An 8,722-nucleotide genomic window follows, 5' to 3' on the forward strand; every position below is an offset into this window, starting at 1 on the left:
AGTACGATGTTGAGATGCCAGGTAGGTGGCAAAGCCCTCACTGGAGGGAAGGTCCTGAACAATCCTTTCAGAAACTGCTTGATCAGTCTACCAGAGACGCACCAGACGAAGAACGCCTATACCGAGATATAGCCGCCAGGTGAACTTTTATTGAGGCGTGGGTCAACCCCGAGTTGGCTAGATGAAGCAGATAAGGCAGAATCTGTGCCGGCGAAGACTCGAATGGGTGTATCCTGTTTGTCTTACACCATATACAGAATCTTTTCCACTTCAGGGAATACGTCTTGTTGGTACTGTCGGCCCGGGCCCGGGCCAAGACTACCCTGCATTCTTGAGGAATGTCTACGTTCTGGAACTCTCTGTACTCAGGAGCCAAGCCGATAATTTGAGAGATGCTGGATCCGGATGTTGGACTTGCCCGTGGTTCATAGTCAGGAGAGTCGGGCTTGGCCTGAATGGTATTGGCGGTTCCAGCGACCGGAGGAGAAGTTCCGTAAACCAGTGTTGGCGTGGCCACGCCGGGGCTATCAGGATTAGGGTGCAATGCTCCGCCTTCATTTTCCTGAGAACCCTGGGAATCAGGGGAAATGGAGGAAATGCGTAAGCAAAGACGTTGCACCATGCGATGGAAAATGCATTCCCAAGAGACCCCTTCTGGGTATGTCCACCATAAGCGTGGAAGGGTATACTCAGATGTGAGTCCCTTGCTCATTGCACCATCAGGATTCAAGCAAGCCGGGCCGACGACGCCTGAAATGGCAGAAACCGGTCCCCGGAAGCTTGTTTCCTTCCCAGTACAAGAATTGGCTTGGTAGTTTGGTTTGCCCTGTTCCCATCATGCACTGGGACAGGAACAGACTAATTTGCATATAGCAAAGTTCTGAGCTGGGATGGTGCAGTGAGCTAAAAAACGGTGATGGATCAAGCCCTGATCTTTGGACTGGGTAAGAGTGGTCTGCTTAATTCAGGCACTCTGTTCATCACCACCCCCTTTTCTGAATCATTTTGTCCACCATAAGCGTGGAAGGGTATACTCAGATGTGAGTCCCTTGCTCATTGCACCATCAGGATTCAAGCAAGCCGGGCCGACGACGCCTGAAATGGCAGAAACCGGTCCCCGGAAGCTTGTTTCCTTCCCAGTACAAGAATTGGCTTGGTAGTTTGGTTTGCCCTGTTCCCATCATGCACTGGGACAGGAACAGACTAATTTGCATATAGCCAAGTTCTGAGCTGGGATGGTGCAGTGAGCTAAAAAACGGTGATGGATCAAGCCCTGATCTTTGGACTGGGTAAGAGTGGTCTGCTTAATTCAGGCACTCTGTTCATCACCACCCCCTTTTCTGAATCATTTTGTCCACCATAAGCGTGGAAGGGTATACTCAGATGTGAGTCCCTTGCTCATTGCACCATCAGGATTCAAGCAAGCCGGGCCGACGACGCCTGAAATGGCAGAAACCGGTCCCCGGAAGCTTGTTTCCTTCCCAGTACAAGAATTGGCTTGGTAGTTTGGTTTGCCCTGTTCCCATCATGCACTGGGACAGGAACAGACTAATTTGCATATAGCCAAGTTCTGGGCTGGGATGGTGCAGTGAGCTAAAAAACGGTGATGGATCAAGCCCTGATCTTTGGACTGGGTAAGAGTGGTCTGCTTAATTCAGGCACTCTGTTCATCACCACCCCCTTTTCTGAATCATTTTGTCCACCATAAGCGTGGAAGGGTATACTCAGATGTGAGTCCCATGCTCATTGCACCATCAGGATTCAAGCAAGCCGGGCCGACGACGCCTGAAATGGCAGAAACCGGTCCCCGGAAGCTTGTTTCCTTCCCAGTACAAGAATTGGCTTGGTAGTTTGGTTTGCCCTGTTCCCATCATGCACTGGGACCGGAACAGACTAATTTGCATATAGCCAAGTTCTGAGCTGGGATGGTGCAGTGAGCTAAAAAACGGTGATGGATCAAGCCCTGATCTTTGGACTGGGTAAGAGTGGTCTGCTTAATTCAGGCACTCTGTTCATCACCACCCCCTTTTCTGAATCATTTTGTCCACCATAAGCGTGGAAGGGTATACTCAGATGTGAGTCCCTTGCTCATTGCACCATCAGGATTCAAGCAAGCCGGGCCGACGACGCCTGAAATGGCAGAAACCGGTCCCCGGAAGCTTGTTTCCTTCCCAGTACAAGAATTGGCTTGGTAGTTTGGTTTGCCCTGTTCCCATCATGCACTGGGACAGGAACAGACTAATTTGCATATAGCCAAGTTCTGAGCTGGGATGGTGCAGTGAGCTAAAAAACGGTGATGGATCAAGCCCTGATCTTTGGACTGGGTAAGAGTGGTCTGCTTAATTCAGGCACTCTGTTCATCACCACCCCCTTTTCTGAATCATTTTGTCCACCATAAGCGTGGAAGGGTATACTCAGATGTGAGTCCCTTGCTCATTGCACCATCAGGATTCAAGCAAGCCGGGCCGACGACGCCTGAAATGGCAGAAACGGTCCCCGGAAGCTTGTTTCCTTCCCAGTACAAGAATTGGCTTGGTAGTTTGGTTTGCCCTGTTCCCATCATGCACTGGGACAGGAACAGACTAATTTGCATATAGCCAAGTTCTGAGCTGGGATGGGGCAGTGAGCTAAAAAACGGTGATGGACCAAGCCCTGATCTTTGGACTGGGTAAGAGTGGTCTGCTTAATTCAGGCACTCTGTTCATCACCACCCCCTTTTCTGAATCAGCTTGCGTAGTAATGGCATTTTGCGTTGAGTTGTGTCGCAAATAGGTCCAGGTGAGGCTTGCCCCAACGGGAGAATACGGTGTTGAGAAGATGTTGATCCAGCTCCCACTCGTGGCAGTTGGACGTTGCCTGCTTAGAGAGTCCGCCAGGGTATTGTCTGCCCCTGGAACGTACTCTGCCCGTAAAGAAATGTTGTTTTAAAGTAGCCACTTCCAAATACGTTGAGATTCTTGCGATAGCGTCAGAGATCGAGTTCCCCCTTGTTTGTTCAGATAGTGCATTGTGGTGGTGTTGTCCGTTCTCACAAGCACTGGGGAATTCTTGATCCGGGGCAGGAATGCTCTTAGTGCCAGGTAGACTGCCCTCAATTCGAGAAGGTTGATGTGCAGCTGTTTTTCTGTCCGAGACCATAGCCCGTTGAACTGGAGTTCCTGCAGAAACGCGCCCCATCCCTCCAGTGAAGCATCTGTGATGATCACATGTGGTGAGATTGGTAGTAGGAATGGAAGGCCCTGGTCCAGATTTTGAGGTTGAAGCCACCAGTCTAGGGCCTGCACCATGGATGAAGTGATCTGGATTAGATCGTCGAAGGATCCTGTACACTGGATCCACTGAGTGGATAGTGCCTCCTGCAGCGGCCGCATACGAAGACGGCAGTGTGGGATCAACAGGATGTTGGAAGACATCATCCCCAATAATGACTTGTACAGGCGCACCGTGATGGTCTTCTTGGCCTGAATCCGGGCTGCCAGAGACCTGAGTTTGAACTGACGTTCCTGTGAAGGAAAGGCTTTTTCCTGATCCGTTTCCAGGACTGCCCCCAAGAAAGTGAGGCGTTGGGAAGGCTGAAGTACAGACTTTTCTTGGTTGAGAGTGAGTCCCAGGTTTTCGAAGAGTTGTAGACAGGCGTCCGAGGACCTGCTCACGTCTGCGAAAGTAGGTGCCTTGACGAGCCAGTCGTCCAAGTATGGGAAGACTTGGTGATGGTGTTGGCGAAGATATGCTGCCACCGGAGACAGGCATTTTGTAAAAATGCGAGGAGCCGATTTCAGTCCGAAGGGCAGCACCCGGAATTGGTAGTGTCTGCCCGCCACTGCAAACCTGAGGAATTGTCTGTGGTTCTTGTGGATTGGTATGTGGAAATAGGCGTCTTGTAGGTCTAAAGACACCATGAAGTCTTTTGAATCGAGGAGTTGCAGCACCTCCTGGATGGACACCATACGGAACGACTGTTTCTTGAGGTATCCGTTGAGGTCTCGTAAGTCCAATATAGGTCTCCATTTTTTCTCCTTTTTCCGTATTAGGAAGAATCGGGAATAGAATCCTTTGCCTTTCTGATCCCGAGGTACTTTTTCTATAGCTCTTTTGTGGAGCATTATGGAGAGTTCCTTTTGTAGGAGATGTAGATTCTTGTGGATCATTGGACGTGGAGGATTCGAAGGAGGAGTTTCCACAAACTCCAGAGAATGTCCGAACTGGACTAGCTGAAGGACCCAGCGATCGGTTGTAATTTGCTGCCAATTGTGGAGGAAAGATGAGATTTTTCCTCCAATTGCGTAAGGTGGAGAAGAAATGGAGGCCTGCGGTAGAAAGAGGTAATTGCCTTCTGGCTGTGTCTTTATTCCCTCCTCGTCCACGAAAGGAAGATTTATTGTATGATGACTGATTTTGCTGCTGCTGCCTTTGTTGGTACTGGGGTTTGTACTGCTGGTTTGAGCTGTACGATGATTTGTACCCCTGATAGCTACCTCTTGAAGGTTGTCCTCTTCCTCTGGAGCGCCGAAAGGAAGTATTTCTGAACTGGAGAGTACCTAGGGCTTTCGCGGTATCAGTATCCTTTTTGATACCTTGCAGAATCTCGTCTATGTCTTTCCCAAACAGTAGCTGGCCATCAAACGGCATGTCCAATATCTTGGCCTGCACTTCAGGTCGGAAAGATGTGGCCTTAAGCCATCCTTGGCGCCTTAGGACCGCAGCCCCTGCCAATTGTCTGAATCCTGTGGAGGCGATATCCATCGCCACGTCGATCATCTCCGAGGCTGAACGTTCGCCCTCAAGGAGAATCTTTTTTGCTTCCTCTTTTTGGTCTTCTGAGATAGTACCCAAATATGGAGCAATATCCGCCCACATTTGGCGGTTGTAGCGTCCTAACGGGGCTAAGGAGTTAGCCGCTCGTACAGTGAGGGCCGACATGGATGAAAACCTCTCGCCAATATTATCCAGTTTACGACCCTCCTTATCTGGTGGCGCAGTCAACGCCGCCAACGGATTATTAGATTTACGCTGCGCAGCCTGGGTAATGACAGAGTCTGGTTTTGTGTGACCTGTAAGGCATGCAGGAGCTGTGTCAGGAGCCTTATACTTTCTGTCGAGCCTGGGTAGAACTGGAGGCAAAGATGAAGGATTCTTCATTATTTTCACTCCCTGATCCCAAATATACTCAATAATGGGAATGGATCTCACAGCCTTCTGAAATGGCTCTTTAAAGTCATACAGGAAGCAATCCTGAGGTTGCGTGGTCATTTGGATCTTGAATCTTGAAGCAGCTCTTTCCAAGATGTTATTGAACCCTCCAATGTCTTCCGGAGGCGAGTATGCCTGTGCTTGGTCAGGGGAAGCCGGATCTGGAATAACGTAATTATTCCATTCGTCGTCCTACAGTTCTTCTTCTTGCTGTTCCTCCTCGTCTTGTGCTCCTTCTCCCTCTTCTTCATCAGAAGACGGTAAAGGGGGCAAATAAGCAGTGTCCGGTTGAATGACCAGCGGAGGCGGCCTAGGGCGAGGTGGAAGGGTAGGTGCCACAAGTGGCGTTTGCGGCCCTACTGGAGGAGGCGGATTGGAAGGAAACCGCTGTTTATAATCCGCGATGAGAAATTGTAAATCCGTCACTATGGATGCTGGAAGACACACCATAGGTTGTGAAGGTGATGGAGGAATAGATTGATATTTCTCCTGGAAATCCATTCCTTCCTGGTCCAAGTCTTCACACTCAGAACTTTCCTGGATTTTAATGTTAAGTTCTGATGGGCTGGTAGCTGTCGGAAACAGTGAGCCATCATCAGAATCCTCCGTGTCCAACAAATGAGCCGGTGGCAGTGGCTGGACTCTACTTGGTGACGTCAATTCTGGCGTCAAAGTACGCTTGGTTATCCTGAAGTGTGTGTAAGAGTACTTCAATGATGGGGAACCTGTCGTTGGCGAGCCCGTCGACGGTGTGGTCGTCGACGGGGGAACGTCGACAGCTATAGCAGGCGTCGACGGCGGCATCCTCGTCGACGATGGAACTGTCGACGGCAGCGTCGTCGACGGAGTTTCGTTCGTCGACGGCAGCGTCGACGCTGGAGACGTCGTCGATGGTTCCGTCGACGGCTTCGTTCTGGTCGACGCTGGTGTCAACGTTGATGGTCTCGTCGACGGCTTCGTCGACGGAGGCTTTACTGTCATCGACGAAGATTTCGTCGACGATGAAGAAGGTTTCATAGACGTCGTGGGGCTTTAGTCGTCGATGATGATGATTTTTGTTTCGTCGACGAGGAAGCGCTCGTCGACGGGGGCTTCGTCGTCGATTTTTAAATTATTATTACAGATGGAATGGACCTACCCGTCGACGACGAGGCTGAAGTAGTCGTCGACGTTGAGGAGAATGACGATACCATCGATGGGGAGATTGTTGTCGTCGACGTTGTCACAGCCACCACTGAAGATGTTATGAGAGGCTTTTTGAAGGTAGCGTCCTTAAGAGAAACCTTCTCAGCCATGGCCTTTGAACGAACCTCTGAAGACTTGGGCGTCTTCTTTTGAGGTGGCTACAAAGATGGTCCTGGGGATGACGTTCTAGGCCTTTTGGGAGAGGAATGAGTACTTTTGATGGAACACTCACTCTCCCCTGAAGAGACTACCTGGTCTTTGTCCTCAATTCTCTGGAGCCAGAGCAGCAGGCGTCCATCTCTGTCCTTCAGAGTTTTGGTCGAAAAAGTGCGGCAGACCTTGCAATCCTTTGCAGAGTGGTCAGGGTAGAGACAGTAAAGGCAGTCCTCATGTCTGTCCTCAACATGAAGCCTCTTTTTTCCACAAGAGGCACAGGATCTAAATAATCCTTTTTTAGGAGTGTCAGCCATGTTCCACTGAAGAACTCCTCACAGAGAACAAATTCTGAGAGAAAATATTGAAAAAGGTAAAGAATACCAGAAAAACTGAGTAGAGCTCAGAGGAGACTCCCTTAGCACGACGTGCGGTAGAAAATCTGAGGGACTAGGGCTCCTTCCAGGAAGGTTCTAGAGGGTGGTGATATCTGATTGGCTCTTGGCCAAAGTTTAGTCCTTTTTACAAAAGGACATGGATATGTTACTAATGAGAGGCCTCTGGCCTATTACTATGTATATGTCTATATGACATTACTCTTTTTATGTACCGGGGACTCCCACCCTGACGACGGGGAATGATTCAGGCATGTGAATCTATGAAAGATACCTATAATACTGGATAAGTAAAAGAATTTGCGAGGCTTTGAAGGGGATTTTTGACCAAGCACCGGTTCCTAAAATTGACAATTATACAGTCCCCACGGGAAAGCTTCGGTGCTTGGCCCACCCAGTTAACTCTTCTTGTAGAAATTATTTCCCTGGATAAATTGTGGGACCAGTTTGATTTTCTTTTCAGCCTGAAGGAAACCTTATTTACCAGGGAACCATGCAATTCATATTTGGTCTGCTGTAGTGGGGGGACATTTTCCAGGATTATTATATATGGGGTACATTCTGGGGGAATAGGGGGACGTATATTATTTTGATTACTTTGATTGGTGCCATTGCAACCTTTGGGCGCCCTACGATATGTGTCCCGAAAGTCTTGTGCTGTTAGTTTATCCAGTGGTATCCCAAGTGGAGGTAACATGTCAGGCCTCAAAGTTAATTTATGTTTCGGCTCTTGACTCTGTGGGTTAGTATGTATTTTGTTTGCAGGGCCCAGATTTGGCCCTTGAACCCCCTTAAAACTCGGCTGGTCTTCCATAATGTCCACTCTTCTTATGTGGTCTTCTTGAGCAGTAATTACTTGCTCAATCTTTTCCTCTAAATAAACTTATTTTTCAAATGTCCCCGAGCACAACTTACATTTATTTGCTTACGCAGGTGATCAAAACTGGGAATATTGGTTGTCCCAAGTTTCCTCCTAATAGGCTCTCCTTTAGGTGTCATTCTTATAAAGTTTTTACCTGTACCTTTCTTTTTCCTTTCAACTTGTTTATTTAGATCTTGTCTACTTTTTTTTCAGGGAGGACTATCCAGCTGTGATATCACTTCTAATGTGGTCAGTGTTTGCGTGTCTTTGATCACACAGGGATTAGAAGACTGTCCCTGTGAACCCTCTAAGGTGTTTCTATTAGTTGATAAATCTCCTCTCTTTAACCTTTTGAATGCTATGGGGATTTTTCCCCTGTGCAGGAAACCCATGAACCCCATTATTCATGACGAGCTGGGCTCGTCATCAGCGTAGCAGGAGGCTACTGCATGACGAGCCCAGCTCGTCATGAGCGTGGAAGGGGTTAAAGACTTGGATGTTAACATGCTTGGGCTACCATGTTCTCTTTGTGTTTGTTCTACACTGGTAGTCTTTGTAGCAGAATGGGCAGATCTTTTAACAGCGGAGTCCATCCTTGCTACGACGTTGCCTATCTTGCTTTCAATTGCCCCCATTACAGAGGTCAGACAGCTTTTGATTGAGTTACTTTGCACATCACCCTTCTCCCTAAATAGGTCTAAATGGCTCCCCTTTCTCTTTCCCATCATTAAGTTACAATGGATTAAAATAAGATTATCTTCAGGAACTTCAATGAAATTTGGGTAGCCTCTTTACCTGTGTTTTATACAATCCCAATATGCAAGAGTCCAAAATACAATCACTGGTTATAAAAAATAAAATCTAAGAGACTCAGCCTCTTTGGGCCTCTGACGGGCGCAGATGGGCCTGCTCTCGGCCCGGGCTTTGCCCGTGCACT

Source organism: Lissotriton helveticus, chromosome 1_1, assembly GCF_964261635.1.
Source record: "Lissotriton helveticus chromosome 1_1, aLisHel1.1, whole genome shotgun sequence".
NCBI classification, from domain to species: domain Eukaryota; kingdom Metazoa; phylum Chordata; class Amphibia; order Caudata; family Salamandridae; genus Lissotriton; species Lissotriton helveticus.